The following is a 22,336-nucleotide window of genomic DNA, read 5'->3' as shown; positions in this document are numbered from 1 at the left end:
TGGCGTTTATAAGAATGGCAGGTGTGGTGGCCAGCACGTGGTTCGTTGGTAAACAAACCTTTCCTCACTTTTTCCTGGTCTGTCTCTTGCATAGGCTGAGGCAGAGGTGAAGTGTAAGGAGCCTTGCCTTATTCAAGATCTGGGTGATATGAGGAGAAACAAAACAAGATTGATAATTGAGGTTTTACCATTTCACTAATAATAAATATATATGAAGCTCCTCTGAATGCTGTATGAGGATTGTTAGCTTTCGAGAACCTAGTCTGGGATTTTGAGAAGCCTCGTGGGACACATGTTTCCTTAGAGTAGATCATGTCCCCACTACATAAATGGGAGTGGTCCCTTCAGGATTCACTGTGTGTCAACTGACTTGAATTTAAATAAAATCAAAGAAAGAAAGGAAAGAAAGAGAGAAAGAAGTAAAAAGAAAAGAGAAAAAGAAAACCCTGGATTCAGTTACCCTTGCTTTTTACCTGTCAGCTTATATTACAGCATTCCATTAACTGCCAAGATTTCCACTACTTGATACTAGCTGGAAAGTAAGTGAGAATCAGATTGTTAGAGGTATCTTAATTGTGCTTAACAGGACTAATTAGACTTGGTTATAATAATGCAAAATATCTGAGACCTATTAAAAAACAAACCTAAAGTAAGATGGTAATGATTTAAAAAAAATTTTTTTTCATGTTTATTTTTGAGAGTGAGAGAGACAGAGCATGAGCAGGGGAAGAGCAGAGAGAGAGGGAGAGAGAGAATCCCAAGTGGGCTCCACACTGTCAGTGCAGAGCCCAATATGGGGCTCGATCCCATGAACCATGAGATTATGACCTGAGCCAAGATCAGGAGCTGAATGCCCAACCAACTGAACCACCCAGGTGCCCCAAGATGGTAATGATTTTTAAATTTGCTCCTGTTTCTCTGAGGTATCAAAGCTAACCAGGGCTATGCTGGTAGATGATTCTGGAATAGATTGCCTCTGCGCTGGATGAACTGGGTCTTCTGCAGCATTTGATTCCTTTATTATAGCAGAGTTTTTGTGAGGTGATGTTGGAATTCTTAAAGGGATAGAAAGTAATGATTGTAAATAATATCCCTTAAGAAAAAAGATCATCAAACTTACCAGCTGATACAACGTGTAACATCCATTGGATACAGGACCAAGAAGAGCTTGTCAGTCTCTAACTCCAGTTAGGAAAGTTCATCAATAAATTTTTTATTTTGTGCCTCACACCAAGACTTTAAACCTAGAAATGCCCCAAGCATCTTTTTTGCCATTATTCTCATATTTAAATCTTTTTCTCAGGTTTGCTCATCTCAGTCTTTCAAGGCCTCCACATTTTCCTCACTGTTGACTATAACTCCTCGCCAAAGGAAAAACACAATAAAACAAAACAACAACAACAACAAAACAACAAAGCAGCAAATAAATAAGCCTCCAGAATCTGCATATTACATATCCTTTCTATTTTATCTGTTTTTGGAAACAATTGGCAGCCCGAGTTCAAATTCTTGATATTAAGGCTGTATTGCAAATTCTGTCATTCTAAAACCACTACATGCATTTTCTACTAGGTAAGCCAAAAAGAATAAAAATGGTTGTCATTTAAGAAAAACAAAAGAGCACACTACTAGCACCCCCACCCTTAAAAAAAAAAAAAAAGTTCCTAGGGTGCCTGAGTGGCTCAGTGGGTTAAGCATCGCATTTTGGCTCAGGTTGTGATCTCCAGGTCTGTGAGTTTAAGGTCCCACATGGGGCTCTCTGCTATCAGCATAGAGCCCAGTTTAGATCATCTGTCCCCCTTTCTCTCTGCCTCTCTCCCACTCGTTCTAGTTCTCTCTCTCTCAAAAATAAGTAAACATTGGGGTGCCTGGGTGGCTGAGTCAGTTAAGCATCTGACTTCAGCTCAGGTCATGATCTCTTCCGGGTCGTGAGTTTGAGCTTTGTGTCGGGCTCTGTGCTGACAGCTGGGAGCCTGGAGCCTGCTTCGGATTCTGTGTCTCCTTCTTATCTGTCCCTCCCCTGCTCACGCTCTCCTTCTCAAAAATAAATAGGAAACATTAAAAAAAAAACACCCTCCCTCCCAAAAAACAAAATACGTGAATAAACTTTAAAAAATTAAAATAACAGCTGTGATTTATTTAAAATTTTTCCCCAAAGATCTAGTAGGAAAACCTCCTTTCTATGGAATTTTTTCACTACTTTTCCTCCCTTGGGCTGGACTTGACCTGACTTTAGGAGCAGGACAGGTTTCCACGTAGAGAGAGCTCAGCTTTAATCCATAGGCAGCTTCAGCACTTGTTGATCTGGTGACTTGAAGTCACATGAAAGGATGTGTGGTTGAGTGTGCACATATGTCTATGGTGAGATCCCATTTGTTCTACACTTTTAATGAGTCTTGTATCTGTCACAAACGTACTTCCTGGGGGAAAGGGGCAGGATAGGGTGGATAAAGGATGCATTTTTATCACTTGGTGGTTGACCAGATGTCACAATCCACATAAAGTTAAAAACCTGTTTATCTGCAGAACAGAGTTTAGATTATAAAAAATTAGTGGATGAATCAAAATTGCATCCTCCAGGAACCCAAAAAGATCCAGAATCTGAGAAAGAATGAGGGAGAGGAGGAAAAGAACAGCTAGAGAATGTACATCAAACCATGTCAGAGAACATAAGCCAAGGATTCTTGGTTTGGGTTGTTGTTGATTGGGGGGCATGTAAGTTCTGTGCAAAGTTGAAGGAAAATTCTTAGCTAATCTTCCAAGGAGGTTGAATTTTTTTTCCCCTGAAGGCTATAATGGAAAAGCATTCATCCGTGTATGTTCAGGTGGGGACAGCCAAAGACTAACGAGGCTGCTTGAAAATATTTACTGTCTTCATCAGGAAAATCAGAACTGAGCTGCCTTTCCATAGAGGATTTTAAAGCACAAATTAGGCTCACAGTATCATAACCAGTAAGGGAAAGTTTCAAATCTGAGCTTGAGACCTACGGTAACTAATTTTTCAGTGTACAAGTGTGAATATGGAATTGGCCATTTTAATATGCATACTGTAGCCTATAACTCATCTTGTTTCTCCTGTGGACAACCTGAGTTGGGTGAAATCCTGCAAAGACCATCTCATTTCCATCTCCCATTAGATTCCGTTTGGATTTCAAAGTATAGATAATGGTTGGATCATAGGAAAATATATGAAGTGCGATTTAATGACTACTTCAAAGATATTTTAAATGCACTTTTCATTAGTATTGTCAAATCGATTTCACACTGTAGTGCCTAACTTGAATGTATTTTATGATAATGCATGCACTTGGAACCTAGATGTGCCCTGTGGTGATGGTTATTTCAGAGTGCATATTGATTTGAATGTGATCATGTGACATCATTCCTAATTTTCCTGGGTAATGCGGCTGGTACAGAAACATTGGCTAAGTCAGAAGACTCTTAGCATATTTAGCCAATAATAGGTACCATTCTTACATGCTTTTGAAGTTTTCTTCGGTTCCCTAGAAGCCCTCGGTGAAAACAAATACTCATTTAAATCTATCATCCTTTCAGCAAATAACTGAAAGATCAGCTCTTATTTTTTAAATTTTTAAATAGTTTATTGTCAGGTTGGATTCCATATAACACCCAGTGCTCATCCCCACAAGTGCCCTCCTCCATGCCCATCACCCTCCTTCCCCTCCCCCCCTCTCCCATCAGTCCTCAGTTTGTTCTCAACATTCAAAAGTCTCTCATGGTTTGCCTCCCTCCCTCCCCCACTATTTTTCCCCTTCTTCTCCCCCATGGTCCTCTGTTAAGTTCCTCCTAATCCTCCTATACATGTAAATATATGGTATCTGTCCTTCTATGCCTGACTTATTTAGATCAGCTATTTCTGTAAAGAGAAATACACTGAGGCTGGAGAGTATGTCCTGGGTAAAAGTGAGAGAGAAGAGAATTTTGCCATTAATATTTACCTCTTCAACTTCGAGTGCATATTGAGCCACTTAACTTTGGCTGGACCCAGGTGAGAGTACCCGTGGAAACTGGATGCCAAGCTGTCATCTCCTTGCCACCCCCACCCCACACAGAATGCAGAAGGTTCACATGCACTCGGGCTAACACCTCCACGCTTCATCCACTTCCCCTCAAAACATCTGTCCCTTAGCTGCACTTGAGGCTTAGGGATGCACATTCCAATGGCATGTTCATGCTCAAGAGGATGGATAGGGGAAGGGCCCACATAGGCAATGGAAGCAGGCCCAGGGCCAGTGGAATTCCAGGGTCTTAAGCGCATGGAGTGTGGCTGTGAAGCTGGGGAGTGGACACAGACTATGAGCAGCCTGTCCCCTTGATCCCATAGCTTCGCCATTGCATTGGGTAAGGAGGTGAAGGAGGCTCAGAACAAGGTCATCTAAAGTTGGGAGCTTCTCTGTCCAGCTCTAAGGGTAGCACTGTGTTAAGTCCCAGAAGATGAGAATCATGGCAGATGTTGTCTTGCTGGCCCTTTGATTTTTAGCCTGCATGCATGTGTTTGTTCTGTGCAGACTGTTAGGCTAGGTGCTGTGGGAGGGTACAGAATACAAAGCTATTTTTAATCTATTTGTGAGGGAGACAAAAGCTGAACTTTGAATAATTACAAAACAACTGAACAGGGAAAATGGTTAGCCCCATAATTGTCAAGTGAGGGGATTTGGGGTGAAATGGGGTACAGTGATGGTCATAGCTGGTTTCAGGGTTATAGGGTATTAGAGATCATGGAGTTCAGGGCTGGCAAACTCGTGTTTTCAGGGCTCCAGCAGGTACCTTAAATGTATAGTGGGACCTGGCCTAAGACAGAGGGGGCTAGGGATAGAATGTGGGGAAGTTTGTGTTGAACTAACGAGTGTATCCTTCTTAAAAGATGTTCAACTTATAAGAACAATCATTTGAGCAAATCACATGGAGAAGCGACCCCTGAAACTAAACTTTTGGGGTTGTTGCTAATAAAATTAAAATGATGTCACCACACTGATGTGGAATCTTAATTACTCACATTTACTCCTAATAAAGTAACTTCACCAAAGGGAGGTTGTTGCACATAGGACACAAATGTCAAGACAAAAACTGTGAGGAGAAAATTCTTGAGCCTTCAGAAACAGTCCAAATGGTGGTTAAGATAAGTGCAGACAATGCAGAACCCTTTTGTCTTTCATGTTGAAAGTATAAAAGTTTGCTATGTTTAGAAGATGTGAAGGGGGGTACCTAGGTAGCTCAGTCGGTTGAGTATCTGCCTCTTGATTTCAGCTCAGGTCAGGATCCCAGAGTCATGAGATAGAGCCCTATGTTGGCTCCATGCTGGGTGTGGAGCCGGGTTAAGCTTCTCCCTCTTCTTCTCTACCGCCCTTCTGCTTGAATGTGCTCTCAAAAAAAAAAAAAAAAAAAAGGAAGGAAGGAAAGTAAGTAACTAAGTTCAGGGGAATCCCTTAGTATTCTTTACTTCCATTTCTGTAAAATCCTACCAATAATTACTATATCAAATTTCGTGGAGTGTTGAGCCTGTGATCACCTTGCTCAAACAGGCACTGGGTTGACTGGAGTGCCCCCAGTTTGTGATGAATTTGGGCTCTTCACAGATTCACATGTGAGTTCATTTGAAAATACTGTCTTGGCAGCTGCAGTCAAGTAAGGATGTGGTCATTAGGGTGGGTCCTGAATCCATTATGACTGGTGTCCTTCTAGGATGAGTGATATTTGAACACAGATACACAGAGGACTGATGGCCAAGTGAAGACAAAGGCATAGATTGGAGTTAAGCTGCCATAGACCAAGAAGCACCAAGGGTTGTCAGCAACCCCCAGAAGCCAAGAAAGAAGCAAGGAAGATATTTTTCTCTCAGGGCCTCTGTGAGAGAGTAAATTTAAAAAAAAATTTTTAATGCTTATTTATTTTTGAGAGAGACAGACAGAGCACAAGCATGGGAGCAACAGAGAGAAGGAGACATAGAATCCAAAGTAGGCTCCAGGCTCTAAGCTTGTCAGCATAGAGCCTGATATGGGCCTGGAACCCACAGACCACGAAATCATGACCTGAACCAAAGTCGGATGCTTAACTGACTGAGCTACCCACAGACCATGAAATCATGACCTGAACCAAAGTCGGATGCTTAACTGATTGAGCTACCCAGGTGCCCCAATAAATTCCTTTAAAAAAAAATGTTTGTTTTTGAGAGAGAGAGCATGAGCAGGGGAGGGTCAGGGAGAGAAAGAATTCCAAGCAGGCTTCACATTTGTCACCACAGAGCCCTATGCGGCACTCAATCTCAAAATCTATGAGACCATGATCTGAGCTGAAATCAAGAGTCAGATGCTTGACCAACTGAGCTACCCAGGTGCCTGGAGAATAAATTTCTTTTTTTCTAAGTCACCCAGTATGTGGTACTTGGTTACAGCAACCTAGGAAATGAATACAGGCACTACTTCCCTAATTTCTCCTTTATTAGAAATGCTACCAATGACCTGATCGGAAAGGTTATTACATTGTCTTGCAAATGCGTTCAATCTTCTGAACCATTATATTCCCTCTGTCCATTTCCACAGTTACCACTCTTACCATATATCATAATAATGAAAATTTGAATATTTTCTAGAATTAAAGTGACTTACTTCTTAGAACAAATGATGACAGGAGTGGTATTATTCTGGCGCCTTAACTGATGAGGAAACTGAAGTTCAGAGTGTTTAAGTAATTGGTCTAAAATCACACCATTGAATAGCACATTAAAAATCTAGGATTCCAGGGGCGCCTGGGTGGCTTAGTCGGTTAAGCGTCCGACTTTCGCTTGGGTCATGATCTCACGGTTCGTGGGTTTGAGCCCCGCGTTGGGCTCTGTGCTGACTGCCAGTTCAGAGCCTGGAGCCTGTTTCAGTCTTTGACTCCCTCTCTCTCTGACCCTCCCCTGCTCACGCTGTCTCTCTCTCTCTCCTAAAAATAAATAAAACATTAAAAAAAAATCTAGGATTCCAAAAAGATAGGCCTTTTAGCGCCAAAAAAAATACTCAAATCAAAATGGAGCACTTGGCTAGAGTTATGTTGCTCTACTGCTTTCTCCATTATCCCAAAGACAAGACCTCAAGAGCTTATTGGTATCATTGGGGTAAAATGAGAGTAGTCCTCAAATTATTCTCTCTTGCTTCCCTTCACCTTAGAGAACTAACGCTTTTTATTATCACAGCAAAGGCATCTAAGTGTAGATAGAACAAGAAAAGAGAATAATAACTTCTTGATAACCATTTCTTTCCTGTGTTTAATTACAGCCTTGGAAGAGGCATCACATTGGCTTTTGGTGGAAAGTTTTTTTTTTTTTCCCCATAAGTAGGTCACTGGAGATATAATTAATAGAGATAATTGCTATCTCATATACAGATGTTTTTAGTTAAATGACCTCTTCTGCACACATTTTCCCGCTGTGTAAGAAAGCAGCTGGCTGGGTGACATTGTTGAGCTGGTTTTACAACAAGGTCAAAAAATCTTTCCAATATAAGAAATCTGTTTGTTTTACTGGAAAGCTAGGGTTTTGCTATTGTTCAAGTGAAGGTTTATGAAAAGCAAAAGTTGGCTGGTGATGGATTTTCTTATATGGGCTAAGTAGTGAATTAGAGTTACAACATCAGAGGATGCTCTTAAGTGTCTCCCAACCCCACTATGGTAGAGTACACTAACGGTGATCATGTACTTCATTGTCCAAACCAGAACATTTGAGAATGAGGAAGGATGCATTAATAATTACTTTGGGCAACAGGTATAAACTAAGGCCAGTCGTGGGCAACTGGAAGATATGGCCATCTTGTCATTGTAGTCTATCCTAGACAGAGAAGTCTGGACAGTTTTTGAAAACCTCTTCTCACCAATAGGGCTTGATGAGTGGGGCTGACAATTGTTATTAGTTATGAATCATTAGATTGCCCCTTGGAAATTAAGTATATATAGATACACATTTTAGTTTATTTTTCAGAGAGAGCATGAGTGAGTGGAGAGGGGCAGAGAGAGAGCAAGAGTGAGAATTCCAAGCAGGCTCCATGTTGTCATCCTAGAGCCCCATGCAGGGCTCAATCTCACAAAGCATGAGATCATGACCTGAGCTGAAATCAAGAGTGGACACTTAACCAAATAAGCTACCCAGGCACCCCAAGTATATATGTATATTTAAGTACTTTTTTTTTTGGTTATCAGTAAGAGACACGTTGAAAAATTATTACCTAAATGTGTTAGTCTTAGTCATTCTGGAGCTAATAGTTTTGGGGAGACAGAGGCTCAAAGGGATCTTGGCCTGGAAGAAAGGAAACTAAGGAGTTGGCCTTCCCCACTTGGCTGGAGTCTTATGCCCTAGAATTAATTACTGCCCAGCCTAGGCACTCACTATGTGCTCAACTAATAATGATGGAAATGACTCCAAAAATGTCCTGCATTGAACTGGGATCTTCCTTGATTCACAGTTGTGCAACAGAAATGAATTTTTTTTTCCAGAGAATGAAGCCATAGTAAAGATTGTTGGATGAGATCTCTGGAGTTGAGTAGGCACACATTTGTTTGTTGATTAGGGGATTGAAGGAGAATTACAGCAGGAGAGGGTATTGATTTATGTTGGGAAAGACCCCTCTGAATGGAAGGATAGGAAAGATTCCAAGACTGTGGGTGATCAAATGAGGTATGCTAAGGAACATATTACTAGGTAACTCTTCAGATTTTCAGACATTTATTGAGCACCTACTCCATGTAGGTGTTGTCCAAGGTCCTGGGGTCCAAAGGTAGAAGAGAGTTCCTGACCTAAGGGAAATTACAACTGATGAAGACTTGTAAACAATATAAACATCATGGGGCCCCTAGTTGGCTTAGTTAAGTGTTAACCATGATCTCATGGTTCCTGGGTTCAAGTCCTGCATCGGGTTCTGCACTGACCATGCAGAGCCTGGAGCTTGCTTCCGATACTGTGTCTCCCCACCACAGCCCCCTTCCCCTCTCCAGATTGTGCTCTCTTTCTCTCTCCCAAAAATAAATAAATAAACTTTAACAAAACAATATAAACACTGATAATGATAAATGCAACAATAGTGGTATGTAAAAATCTAGTCATAACAGAAAGAAGAGAATGAGTCCTTCTACCTGGGAATTCTGGGGATTCATGGAAAAAAGTGATGCTGCAGAAGGAGTTGGATATGTAGGCAGACCACTGTGGGAGAGAAAGGAAGGCAAAAATGACATGGTCTGACTTTTTTTTTAAGGTTATTTATCTACTTATTGTGAGAGAGAGAGAGAGCGCGCGCATGTGCACGTGAGCACATGGGAGGGGGCAGAAAGAGAGAGAGAGAATCCCAAGTAAGCTCCTTCCTGTCAAAACAGAGCCCAATAACACAGGGCTCAGTCCCACCAACCATGAGATCATGACCTGAGCTGAAATCAAGCGTTGGACGCTTAACCAAACTGAGCCTCCCAGGCGCCCCTATAGTTTTCATTCTTAACATGATTCTACATGTAGGTGCACTTTTGTTTAAGTAACACTTAATTTATTTTCATTTAAATTTATCTTTAGGGTGGGGGAGGATGGAAAGAAGAATTGGGGGTCAGGGAGTTGCCGCTGTTTTAGCAAAAATGCTTTAGCGTTTTAAAACAGTTACCCTGACTCCTTGCCTGCCCTTACTAGGGCTTAAGGATTTTAAATCTATGGCCTCTTCTGAGAGCTTCTTCATTTTCCTTTAAGTAATTTTTGTCTTTGCTGTCCTCTTTCTTATCTTCTTTTTCAACAGGAGCAAAATCAAGCTTTCAGATGATGGTTAATTCATGCAAGAACAAATTTTCCCTTAAGACTCACTATAGTGTTAACCATTTGGGTGTCAATTATTCCTCATGGAAAGACAAACATCATATGATTTCACTTACATGTGGAATTTAGGAAATAAAATAGATGAATATGGGGTTGGGGGAAGAGAATCAGATAACAGACCCCTAACTATGGAGAGTAAACTGGTGGTTACCAGAGTAGTGGTAGGTGGGGGGAATGGGTGAAAAGATGATGGGGATTAAGGAGGGCACTTGTGATGAGCATGGAGAAATGTATAGAATTGGTTTGTTTCTGTTGTTGTTGCTTTAAGAATCGTTGAATCTCTCAGGGCACCTGGGTGGCTTAGTTGGTTAAGCATCCGACTTAGAGGTCATGAGTTTGAGCCCCATGTCGGACTCTGTGCTGACAGCTCAGAGCCAGGAGCTGGCTTCGGATTCTGTGACTTCCTCTCTGCCCCTCCCCCACTCATGCTCTGTTTCTCTCTCTCTCTTTCTCTCTCTCTCTCTCTCTCTCAAAAATAAACAGAAAAATAATGAAATAAAATTCTACACCTGAAACTAATAGTACACTATATGTTAGCTAACTAGAATTTAAAGAAAGCCTTGAAAAAAGGAAACAAAAAACTACTACTCATATTCTTCCAAAGGTTGAGAGGTCAAAGTCTTAATCTGTGCCCTGGTGTTAAAATTTGTTGGTGAGCATTTCTGTAAGAAGTGGGGAGGGGAATGTTAATTTTCAGGATGAATGGTGAACAGTGGGAGATTCTAAAACCATTTATGAAAATACTTAGCATTCATGTTTTTGGAAAGTAAAACAATGATGAGTCAGAATCATAGAGCAGAAAGTGATCTGACTCTCCTTCCAAGTGACATGAGCTGTACTTCTAATGAAATTGCTAATATTTTAGCTGTCAGCTACAGAGTTGATTTGAATAGTTTTCTCTGTACCCTTGGCGTGGTTTAACCATTTTTTAGGAAAAAGTAATTGATGTCCAGGGCATTTTCCAAAATAGATCATTTGATTCTTAAGATTCTATATATTGTGTTACTTTTCCAGAATCTGATACAGGTGGACTGTTGGCACAGAATGAGCAAAATTCTCAAAATTGTGTAACTCTTTATAGAAGGGTCAGTTATAATGTTTGGTAAGTAACAAAGACCTCTGGATCATGTGATTACATATAAGAGATCAATGACACATCCATCATCGACAATTGTTTCCTGACATAAAGCAGTTAATAATAAGGCAACAAATTTTATTGAATTTTTAAAGAATACCATTTTTAAAACAAGTTACAGAAATTTGGTTTTATAGGTGAATAACTTACAGTGAAAATTAGCCTCATTGTTCAACTGCATTTGAAGTTGTAAATATACTTATGACAACAATGAGAAGGACATTGTTTTTGATATTTCAAATCAGAAAAAATTACTCAATTCTTTGTGATTAAAATTGTCACCATGACTTTTTGGTTTGACTTTGACAAGAAGAACTCAGAAATCAAGTTTGAACCTAAATATATTCTTGATCAAAATGTCAAAATGGCACCCAAAGATGACAGAAAATGGCAGGAATTGCCACTGGAATTGTTGGGAATTCTGTTCTTCTTGGTTAGTCAATGAAGATGATTTTGCAGGTTAATGAAACTAGAAAGACTGTAGAATCTCAAAAGTAATGGCTAATAGAAAGACTATAAAATCAAAAACAGCATCTTTTCATTCCCCATTGTGTTATTATTAGGTGTGTGTGTTTTTTTTTTTTTTTTAAATCTCAAACTATTTACTGAGCCTCCTCACATAATTTCTTGCAGCTTCTCCTTTTGGGTTTCACAAGCCCTGATTTCACCTGTTCTGTGGAGAGAGCAGCCTGAGCACTGTATTCAGTAGTTTCCAGTTCTCTGTTCCTTGGACATTGCTCCTTCTCCTTTTATGGTGAAAGATAGCACCCCCTCTGTTTGCAGGCACAGAAGCTGGAGACCGGTGACATGGTGGTGACGGTGGTGTAGGGGCTGGGCACAAGCAGACAGAACTGACTTAAATAAGTGAATCTTCATGGCGCTCGAAAAATGTTTTCCCTCTAGACATTGAAAAACAGAGCTTCCGTGGGGATATTTTATTAATGCAGAAATTAAATTGAAATTTGGTGTAAAAACTCGCCCACTAAGGCAAGAATGATGTAAAAACTTGAGCATTCCTGTCCCAGGTAGATTATATTAGCACACATTCCCCTCTGGAGAGCCCTGGAGAAGTGCTTCCCAAAGAGTTTGTGAACTGGGTGTATAAAAACCCCTGTAGTTCTGGTTAGAACTGCAAAATCCTAGGTTCTGGCAGGCAATCAGAGATGAGGATGCAGGCAAGGTCTTGTGCTGCCAAGCACACATTTCAAGGTTGCAGACTTCTTAGATCCTCACAAGGTAGGTGAGGTGAGGGGAGCTGTCTGGGGTTTCTTTTCTTTAAAATTTTTAATGTTTATCTATTTTTGAGAAAGAAACAGTAAAGGAGTGGCAGAGAGAGAAGGAGACACAGAATCTGAGGCAGGCTCTGAGCCCAAGGCAGGGCTTGAACCTGTGAACCAAGAAATCATGACCCAAGCTGAAGTCATATGCTCAACTGACTGAGCCCCCCAGGCATCCCTGGAATCTCTTTTATTAAGGCATCAATCTCATTCATGGTCTCCATCTGTATTGACGTAATCACCTCCCAAAGGACTACTTATTTATTTATTTAGATTTTTTAAAATGTTTTTATTTATTATTTTTGAGAGACAGAGTGAGAGTAGGGGAAAGCAGAGAGAGAGAGAGAGAGGGAGACACAGAATCCGAAGTGGGCTCCAGGCTCTGAGCTGTAAGCACAGAGCTGGAAGCGGGGCTTGAACCCACCAACCATGAGATCATGACCTGAGCTGAAGTTGGATACATAACTGACAGAGCCACCCATGCACCCCTTTATTTATTTTTTGAGAGAGAGAGAGAGAGAAAGAGAGAGAATATGGGCATGAAGAGGAAGAGCAGAGAGAGAGAGGGAGAGAGAGAATCCCAAGCAGGTTCCACACTGTCAGTGCAGAGCCCAATGCGCATCCTGGGCATCCAGCTCACAAACCGTGTGATCATGACCTGAGCCGAAATCAAGAGTCATCAAGAGTTGGATGCTGAACCGATGAGCCACCCAGGCACCCTGCCCCCCACCACAAAGAACCTTTTAATACCATCACCTTGGGCATTAGATTTTCATCATGTGAATTTGGGGGGAGCAAAAACATTCATTCCAGTGTTGCAGTGAGAAATCATTTGGAATTTCCCCCAACGTTAGCCATATTGTCTCCTCCATCAGTATCTTAAGAATAATCAGCACTAGGGTTGTAACACTCATACGTGCAGAAATTCCTTCTGTGTGGGCTGCTTGCTGCCCAAGGTCACCTGTGAGTTACAGGAGCCAGAGCACCCAAGTCCAGGCATTCTCCTGGGGCAGCCCTCCTTGCCGCTGAGAACTGGTCCTGCTTAAAGATTTTATGAAAAGAATTTTTTTAAACTCATTTATCCCGCTACTAGGAAACCCTGATATGGAAGCTGAACCTCCCTGCCTGCCTGGCACAGGGTCCTATGTGTCCCCATGGAAAGGGCGAGAGGCAGGATGCCTGCCCCTGTGTGGGGTTGCTTCTCTACTCACTAGACTCAGCCACCCAGTCTTGAGTCCTCTCTTGGTCAGACAGACCTCTTTCCTGATGCTTTTCGAAATCATGACCATCCTGGTGGTCTTGGTCATTATATACCTGCCCACAAATATTAGTTACATTCCTCCTACGTGCTGTGTTTTAGGCTCCAGAGGTGCTAGGGAACGAGCAATAAGGGCCCACAGAGCCAGATATCAGTAGGTCCCCACCCTCATCTGCCTGTACGTTACCATCATTTACACCAGCATCCAGAATTGTGTCTCTATTTATGTTTTGACTTACATTTTTGCTCTGTTTTTGTCCTCTGTGAAGCTGAGCTAAAAACAAAAAACAAACAATGGCTTCTCACAGATGGTTTCAGAAAACAGCCCAGAACACTGGAGACGCCTCTGCCCATCTGAGAAGCTTTATCAGCTCCTTGCCTTGGCTCTCGGGGAGGCTGTCTTTATGAAAGGTTGTACGTGAACTTGAGAACAATTGGGGCACTGTTCCGATGTCCTTGGTCTATCACTTGCAAAGGATTTATTTTGCTTTGGCCTCAGTTCCCTCTTGGCTCCTAGAAGGCCACTTTTTTTCCCCCATGAGTCTTTCTGTGTATTTAACATTAAGCCGAAAGTTGAATCTCACATCGCTTTCTCAAATCTCAGAAAGAGTTTAGAATTTTAGTGCCGAGACATTTTGTTGGCTCCTTTTCAGTAACATGAATTTTAACCCTCAGTGGTTTTTTTTTGTTTTTTATTTTTTTTATCTCTGGATGAGGTTCATGGGTAGAATTCCAGAAGCCTCTAGAGAAAAAGAGGGGGAAGTTCCTTTAAGTAAACAGGTACATTTCACATAAAGATGGCAGTAATTTGCGCCCACTATTTATCAAAGTGGGATCCCTGATCACTGGTGGTAGACATGATTTTTTTTAGTTGGAATATTGCTGAAGTCTTGCTTTATTTTAATACATTTCATTAGATTAATTGTGGCAAATGATACAGGTTTTTCACTTACCCGTGTTTCCTTTCATAGCAAGCTTCTTTGAGTACAAAATTTTGCCAAATTTAAAAATCATACAGGTGGTATATGAGTATGATAAAAAAAAACATTCACAAATGATGAGGACTTGGGAAACAGTGGTTAAGTACATACCAGGGACCAGAGACCTATATAACAGCCTGTAGCCCCGCAAGGTCAAAGGTGCATACCCCTCACCCACAGAAAGAAGAAGCCTGTGGTCTATGTTAAGCACGCTAGAGTAGCAAGCTGTGTGTGTTCAGTTTTTACCACTTAGTGAGTGGCTATTCTGGGAAAGGAAATAACTCCCATGTAAGGGGCTGGGGAGAGGCAGAGAGTGCAGGCAGAGCTTTAACAGTGAGAGACTCAGGAGAGTGTGTGAGCCTTACTTGAGAGGCATTTTGGTCTTCTGCCCAGAGCCAGAGAGCAGGGGGGCAGAGAACTGGTACTGGACCTCTGGGGGAATCTCTGGTTCTGGCCAGACTGCTTTTCCCAACAAGTTATCTGCTGATTTGATGACAGAGGACAGTTGCAAGAAGATGAAGATAAGCGAGAACCTCAAACGAAACGCAAGTTTAAAAGTACTTATAACTTAAAGCTATTTAGGGTTTTCCCCCTAAATATGAAAGCATTGAGCTAAAAACTAAACAGGACCAAGAGCCGTTTCCTTTGTTAATATTTGGAACAGATTCTGGAAATGGCACGGTAATTGTATTCCTTTGCCCGTCTCGTGTTTCAACAGAGTTGGGTCCAGGAGTGAAAGTCCCACCAGTCTGTGGTCCCCTCCCTGTCACCCCCCCCCCCACTCCTACTGGCCCCTGTCACTCAGATTGAATCCCTCGGTAACCTGACACCAAAGTGCACCTTCTACCCTAAGGCTCCCCCCTCCCTGTGAATCAAAAAGTGGCCCCCAGTTTGAGAGCTCAAGTTGTCTTCATTATCTTTAGATTTTGTGGGTGAGCCTGGGAGAAAGTCTTCACAAAGAGACAAGGAACAAAGCAGAGTAGACCTTGCTCTTGAACTAATCACACATTCTAAAACGTGACCTGGGGGGGGGAGGGGTCGACTATTTAAAACTAAGTTACTTAATCGTCCAGTCACCAATAATTTTTATTTTAAAAATCTTTTCCTTTAGATTTTTCCTTTACTTGCATACAGTAAATAGGGTAGTCAGTGTATGGGTGTTGAATTTTGACTGAGAACAGATGAGGAAGCTCAAGTCAGATCCATAGCTTGAGTTTGTTGGTTTCTCTGGTCCCAGTCACCGCTGTCACTCCAGAGAGAACACCCCCCCGCCCTTTCCCCTCTCTTGCCCCCATCTGCTGCTGGAGACATCTCATTTAGAGCAGAGCTCTGAAGGATGAAAGATAAAGTCCTAAGTGTGGCAATGTCCGTACCAGATGAAGACTGCTTAAAACGATAGGAGGGTGTGACTTGACCATTTATTTGGGGAAACACTCAGTGTAAAACTAGCACATGGTGTTATCGTGGGAAGTGCACATACCAACACAGACCTCAATTTAGACCCAAGACCCAGCACTCGCAAGTTGAGCGACCTTGAACAAATTTCGACCTTGAACAAATTTCGACCTTGGACAAAGATGAAATAAACTGTGCAATCTTTAAATTTTCAGTTTCCCTTTTAGAGATAGAAGGTTCTAACTGGGTTGTGCTGCGGCTTGCATGAGAGTCAGGGGACCTCCCACCCAGAGTCATTCTTCTCTGGACCCCGCACCCAGGGGAGTGTGTCTGTCATTCTTTGTGCCTTTAACCTAGCATGTTTTGTTTCGTGTTTAGTTTCTTTGTTCTTCAAATAACCATAATTTATAACTGAAGAATATTTTAAGATATTGGTATTCATCAAATGAGTTTATATCTTTTTTAAAAATATTTTTTGATATTTATTTTTGAGAGACAGAGTGCCTGAGCCAGTGAGGGGCAAAGAGAAAGGGGGTACATCAGATTTGAAGCTAACTTTGCTGACCGTAGAGAGCCCAACGCAAGGCTTGACCTCACGAACCATGAGATCATGACCTTGAGTCGAAGCTGGATGCTTAACCGACTGAGCCCCCTGGATACCCCTATTTATATCTTCTTTTTAAATTAACCTTTAAAATCATTTTTAACATTTTCTTTTTGAAATGCTCCATGTCCCAAAACAAAAAGCAGTGACTTGTAAAAAATGTTTCTATGTTTGGGGCTGGTGGTGAGGTTGGCTTTAACCTCTTGTAAGTGAATGTTCAGCGTTTATAACTATAAAAGATCTCTACTACGGTAAAACTTTGGGCTGAGTCTTGAGTGATTTTTCTGGTCTCAGGGCCAAAAGCACAGCTTACACCTTGAGATAGTTACATAATCTCTCTTTTCACATCAACTTTGTGGTGTATAACATCCGGAAGGATTAGTATTTGCTTGGGGGAAGGTAGCACTGGACCAGAGGTCAACCCTGCGGGGGGTGGATCAGAAGAATGCATGGCAGTGTCATAGTCAAAAGGAGATTCAGGGACCCCAGGATTCTGTAAGAGCAGAGATCTCTGTCATCGGGGACTTGGGACGAAGTTCAGACACTGTAGAGTCTTCCCTCAGGTCCTCACGTTACCGCAGGGGATCTGGGCAGCCAGGAAGAACCATGAAATGGTAGCTTCATGGGCAGCTGTTGTCATTGCAGTCCTCTGCAAATTGTATCTTACTTTTATGTGGTTGATGATGATATAAGACCTATAGAAGAAAACTGTTGCTTCTCACATTTGTTCCCTTCATACCTTTATTTAGCCATCCTTTGACAGCAAACCATGTAGCAGGCAGTGTGCATGGTACTCAAATGAGTGACTCTCCAGCTTCCCCCTTATTCGATGGAGTAGTGAGAGGTCTACAATCAGGGGATGTGCTCTGCTAGGGCGGCCCAGGTCCTTAGATTGCTCTAAGGGGACAGGCCTTACTGTGGAGGGGATGGAGGAGAAAACAGTTCTTCAAGGGAGGTGATGTCATTGGTGAACCTGAAGGCTGAGGTATTGGCGGCCTGGCTTCTGGGCCCAGCTCTGCATTGGCACACCAAGCTTCTTGACTTGTTTGCCGACTCACAGCCAGTTTCCTCAGCTCTGACCCACCTTTTCTGCCTCTGGAAGTGGAAGCGAAGTAGCAGTGAGGCTGCCTGTGAGAACAGTCACGTGTCCGAAGGTTCTTCCTTGTGCACTGGCCGTGTGTGTCTACAAGATGATGGTCCTGTCAGGACTTAGAGTTCAGCGTGTGGCTGTGAGCTTCCCATCTGCCTTCATTAGACCGGTCTAAGTCCTGTTGGTCATGACCCTGACTTTCTTCCCTGACAATGGAGTCTGTCATTAGTCTGATTGAATAAGTCCCTGTGATGGTACACACCTTGCAGGGTGTGTGTGTGTGTGTGTGTGTATGTGTGTGTGTGAGTGGGAGAGAGAGAGAGAGAGAGAGAGAGGAGGTTGTCTAGAGTAGCTGTTACACAGTGACTTCTCGAATAGTCCCCATTATTGGGAAGGAAGAATAATCCAGAAAGAGTCACAGAGAATCAGGACAAAGCTCCTGCTTGGCCATGTGTTGTGCTGGTTCCCGCAGTGGTTGAGGTCATTGCTACTCAATAGTATACTGGGCAGTTGCCAGGGGATAACCTGCTCTCTTTTCCTGTGTTGTGGTTACTGCACGTAGTTGAGACTGGATATATTCTTAAGTACTCTCATGTACTCAAATACTGCTATATTATTCAGGCCTTTAAAAGGAAGTAAATCCTGGTGTCCCTGGGTGGCTCAGTCAGTTAAGTGGCTGACTTCGGGTCAGGTCATGATCTCACAGTCGTGAGTTCAAGCCCCATGTCGGGCTCTGTGCTGACAGCTCAGAGCCCAGATCCTGCTTTGGAATCTGTCTCCCTCTCTCTCTGCTCCTCTTCCACTTGCACTCTGTCTGTCTCTCTCAAAAATGAATAAAACACATTTTAAAAAATAATAAGAGGAAGGAAATCCTGGGGTGCCTGAGTGGATCAGGTGGTTAAGCTTCTGAGTCTTGATTTTGATTCAGGTCATGTCATAGTTTGTGAATTTGGGTCCCATGTGCAAGTGCTGCACTAGCAGCATGGAGCCTGCTTGGGATTCTCTCTCTCTCTCTCTCTCTCTCTCTCTCTCTCTCTCTCTCTCTATCCCTCCCCTGTACATCCCCAAATGCTCTCTCATAATAAACTTTAAAAAAATAAATACATGAAAGGAAGAAAATCCTGTCATGTGCTACATCTTGAATGGACCTTGAGGGCATTATGCTAAGCGAAATGAGCCAGCCACAAAAAGACAAATACTGTGTGATTCTCCTTTTGTGAGGTGTCCAGAGCAGTCACATTCATAGCGGCAGATAGTGGGATGGTGATCCCCAGTAGTGGGGGAGGGGGGAGGAGCGGGGAGTTGTTTATTACATGTGCAGGAACAAAAGAATTCTGGACATTGTACGACAGTATGAATGTGCTTAACATGATCTGGACACCTAAACATGATGAAGATGGTTGGGGCGCCTGGGTGGCTCAGTCAGTTAAGTGTCTGACTCTTGACTCTAGCTCAGGTCATGATCTCCTAGTTCTTGATATCGAACTTCGCATTGGCCTCTGCACTGACAGCAGAGCCTGCTTGGGATTCTTGTGTGCTGTTTCTGCCCCTCCTCCACTCTCTATTTCTCTCAAAATAAACTCAATAAGTTATAAAAAAGTGACGAAGATGGTATATTGTACGTGTGTTTTACCACAGTTTTAAAAAGTAATTTAAAAGCTTATTAAGTACATGCCAAGTGTCAGACATTATTGTGGTGTCTCTCTCCCTATTGAATGGGGACTCCCAGATGTGGGGTGATGATCAGGTGGGAGCTGGTGGCGTGGGTGGTAAAAGGATTCACCCAAAGCAAAACAAAGGAGATAGAGGTTTATCCAATACATTGCAAGGGAGCGGCGGGCAGGACTGCAGAGGGAAGGCTGTCTGCAGCAAGGTCGTGGGTGAAGGCTGTTTTTAAAGAGAGAAGATGGGGCGCCTGGGTGGCTCAGTCAGTTAAGCATCCGACTTTGGCTCCGGTCACGATCTCGTGGTTCATGGGTTCGAGCTCCTGCTCTGTGCTGACAGTCAGCTCAGAGCCTGTAGCCCGTTTCAGATTCTGTATCTCCCTCTCTCTCTGACCTTCCCCTGCTCACTCTCTCTCTCTCTGTCTCTCTCTCTGTCTCTCTCAGAAATAGATAACATTAAAGAAAATAATAAAAAATAAAGGGAGAAGATGAGGAGGTTTGAGATGTATGAATTCTCCCTTTTTTGGTAACTATGCCTGGTTGTAAGTAGCCCATTGGTCATTTCGGGCTTATGAATATGTTGAGGTAGGGGACCTGATGGCTCTGTCTGCATTCAGCCTAGTGGTCGCTGTGGGCCCTCTTGCTTTGCTTGACATTCCATTGCTCAAGCCTGTTGACTAAAAGTGGCCTCTACAGTTACACCTGGCACAAGGGGACATGATGTGAGTAAAAAGAACTGTGGCCCCTGTCCCCCCTTATGGAGTGTAGGGGCCAGTAGGGAAAACGTGTCAAACGGAGAAGGGCATTAACAGGCACAAGTGTGGCTGGAGCACGTGCTATGTTTGGTACCGTGAGAACTTACAGTTGGAGAACTTGACCTCATTAGGGAGGCCAGGCCAAGAGCCAAGGTGAGCAGGATGAATGTGCAGAGCATGAGCAAAGGCAGCAAGAAGGCCGGTGTGCCAGAGAACAGAGGGTGGGAGAAACTGTGTTGCAGGAAGAGGCTGGTGAAGACCAAGGGGTCAGACCGCACAGCCTTATGGGCCATAGTGAGGGAGTTTGTCTTTCTTCCTGAGCAGAGTGGGCTGCCACCGAGAGTTTTGAGTGAGGGTGTGGAGATAGAAAAACAGGTGTGGGTTTTTGAAAAGGTCAATCTGAAGGAACATTTTTTTCTTGGAAGGAAAAGTCTTAACAAATGCTGACAGTTGTATCTTAACTATCCATGTGGAAAAATTGAGAAACTCTCCTCCAAGTGTTTCTCAGGGCCCTTGTGATAGGCCCCGCCCTGATGCTTGCAGGGCCTGAGCAAGATGGTAAATAGAGACCCACATCCCGTCAGTCTAAATGGTTACAGGTTATAATCAAGCTAACAAACTGTTACCACTATGTTCTAGTATCTTACCATGACACACATGTCTTTAAAATGTCAAACAAGATGTATACAACTAGGATTTTTATGTGACTAACAATTAACAAAGTTCCAGAGATTGACTTTGTCTATGATTGCATTGTCTGGTAGTCTGTTGGGCCAATGAGATATGGATCAGTAATAAAGATTTTATACTTAATAATTTCTGACTCCACAGTTTTTTTCTATCATTACAGAAAAATCAGTAGGTATATTTTAATTAAGGTTTTCATATAATTTGTTTTCTTTTGACAGAAATACTGAGTTAGACAACTTTTTTTTTAATGTTTATTTCTGAGGTGGGGGAAGAGAGAGAGTGGGCACGAGCAAGGGCCTGTGAGTGGGGGAGGGGCAAAGAGAGAGAGGGAGACACAGAATCCCAAGCAGGCTCCAGGCTCTCAGCTGTCAGCACAGAGCCTGATGGGGAGCTTGAACTCACAAACTGTGAGATCATGACCTGAGCAGAAGTCAGACACTTAACCAACTGAGCTGAGCCACCCAGGTGCCCAACAACTTCTTCTTCTTCTTTTTTTTTTTTTTTTTTTGCAACAGCTTTGTTAAAATATACTTTGAGTATGGTACAACTCACCCATTTGAAGTTACAACGTGTCTTGAGTTATTTTAGTTCTGAGATAACTTCTCATTAATTTCAATTTGAAGAAACTTTGCCCTGCTGGGGTCATATTGACATAAATTATTAAAAGATTCTTAAAACAATACTGAGATTTGAAAATGGACCATGAGTATAATATAACATGACTTGTTCCAAACATGGTAATGGGGTCTCCTATAATAAGTTATCTTTTTTTATTAAGCTATAATTGACATGTAACCTTATGATAGTTTCAGGTATAATAACTTATCACAGAAAATGTTAGAAAATATCTTAATTGCATCATATAAATCTTTATCACTTACACATAATTGTCATTGTCTTTTCAAGCAATATCTCAATCTAATGTTATTGTGGAGTCCCGGCTGGGGCGCCTGGGTGGCTCAGTTGGTCAATCATCTGACTTCAGCTCAGGACATGATCTCACAGTTTGTGAGTTCGAGCCCTGCATCGGCCTCTCCCTTGACAGTATAGAGCCTCCTTGGGATTCTTTCTCTACCCCTCACACTTGTGCTTTCTCTCTCTAAAATAAATAAACTTAAAAATTTTTTAAATGTGTCCTGGCATCTTATGTCACACATGTTATGCCTGGACATCTCCGAGCAGCAGGGATGGTTTGATCTTGTGAACTGTTCCTCCCCTGCCACATTCAGATGTTGTGAGTTTGGAGGAGCTCCTGAAGTATGAGTTGGAACAAGAGGAAGAGCCAGAATACAGGCACTCGGCACAACTGGGGATGGCGATGGATTGTGCAGGGATCACTTATGGTCCCACATCTGAAAGGCAGGAATTGATGGGTGAATCAGACTTCGATCCTAAATCTCAGATCCTCCCCAGCTCTGATGCAGCCTCCATCACCACCACTGCTGTATTAGCAGTAGGGAAACCCTTAGATGTTTGGGGCTTTCAGACACAGTTGCCAATGATCAGAAGGAACTTAGGAAAAGGGGCTGTGAGGGAGCATTTCTTGGGTCCTAAATGGTGCTGGTTACCAGAGCTGATGGTTAGAATTACTCCAAGGGACAGAGACACTCATGTACCCTTAATAAAGTGTGTGTGTGTGTGTGTGTG

General features: G+C 42.5%; 1 protein-coding gene across 1 annotated transcript in view; it reads left to right on the top strand.

The window, feature by feature from the left end:
- Positions 1-22,336, top strand: part of GNA14 (G protein subunit alpha 14) — a 199,826-nt gene that overhangs the window by 85,460 nt on the left and 92,030 nt on the right. The gene's annotated exons all lie outside the window — the stretch shown is intronic.

The sequence above is a fragment of the Hyaena hyaena genome, unplaced genomic scaffold (assembly GCF_003009895.1).
Source record: "Hyaena hyaena isolate Hyena2069 unplaced genomic scaffold, ASM300989v1 scaffold_206, whole genome shotgun sequence".
NCBI lineage: Eukaryota > Metazoa > Chordata > Mammalia > Carnivora > Hyaenidae > Hyaena > Hyaena hyaena.
The sequence above is the reverse complement of the archived record's forward strand: the minus strand, read 5'-3'. Positions and strand labels throughout refer to the sequence as shown.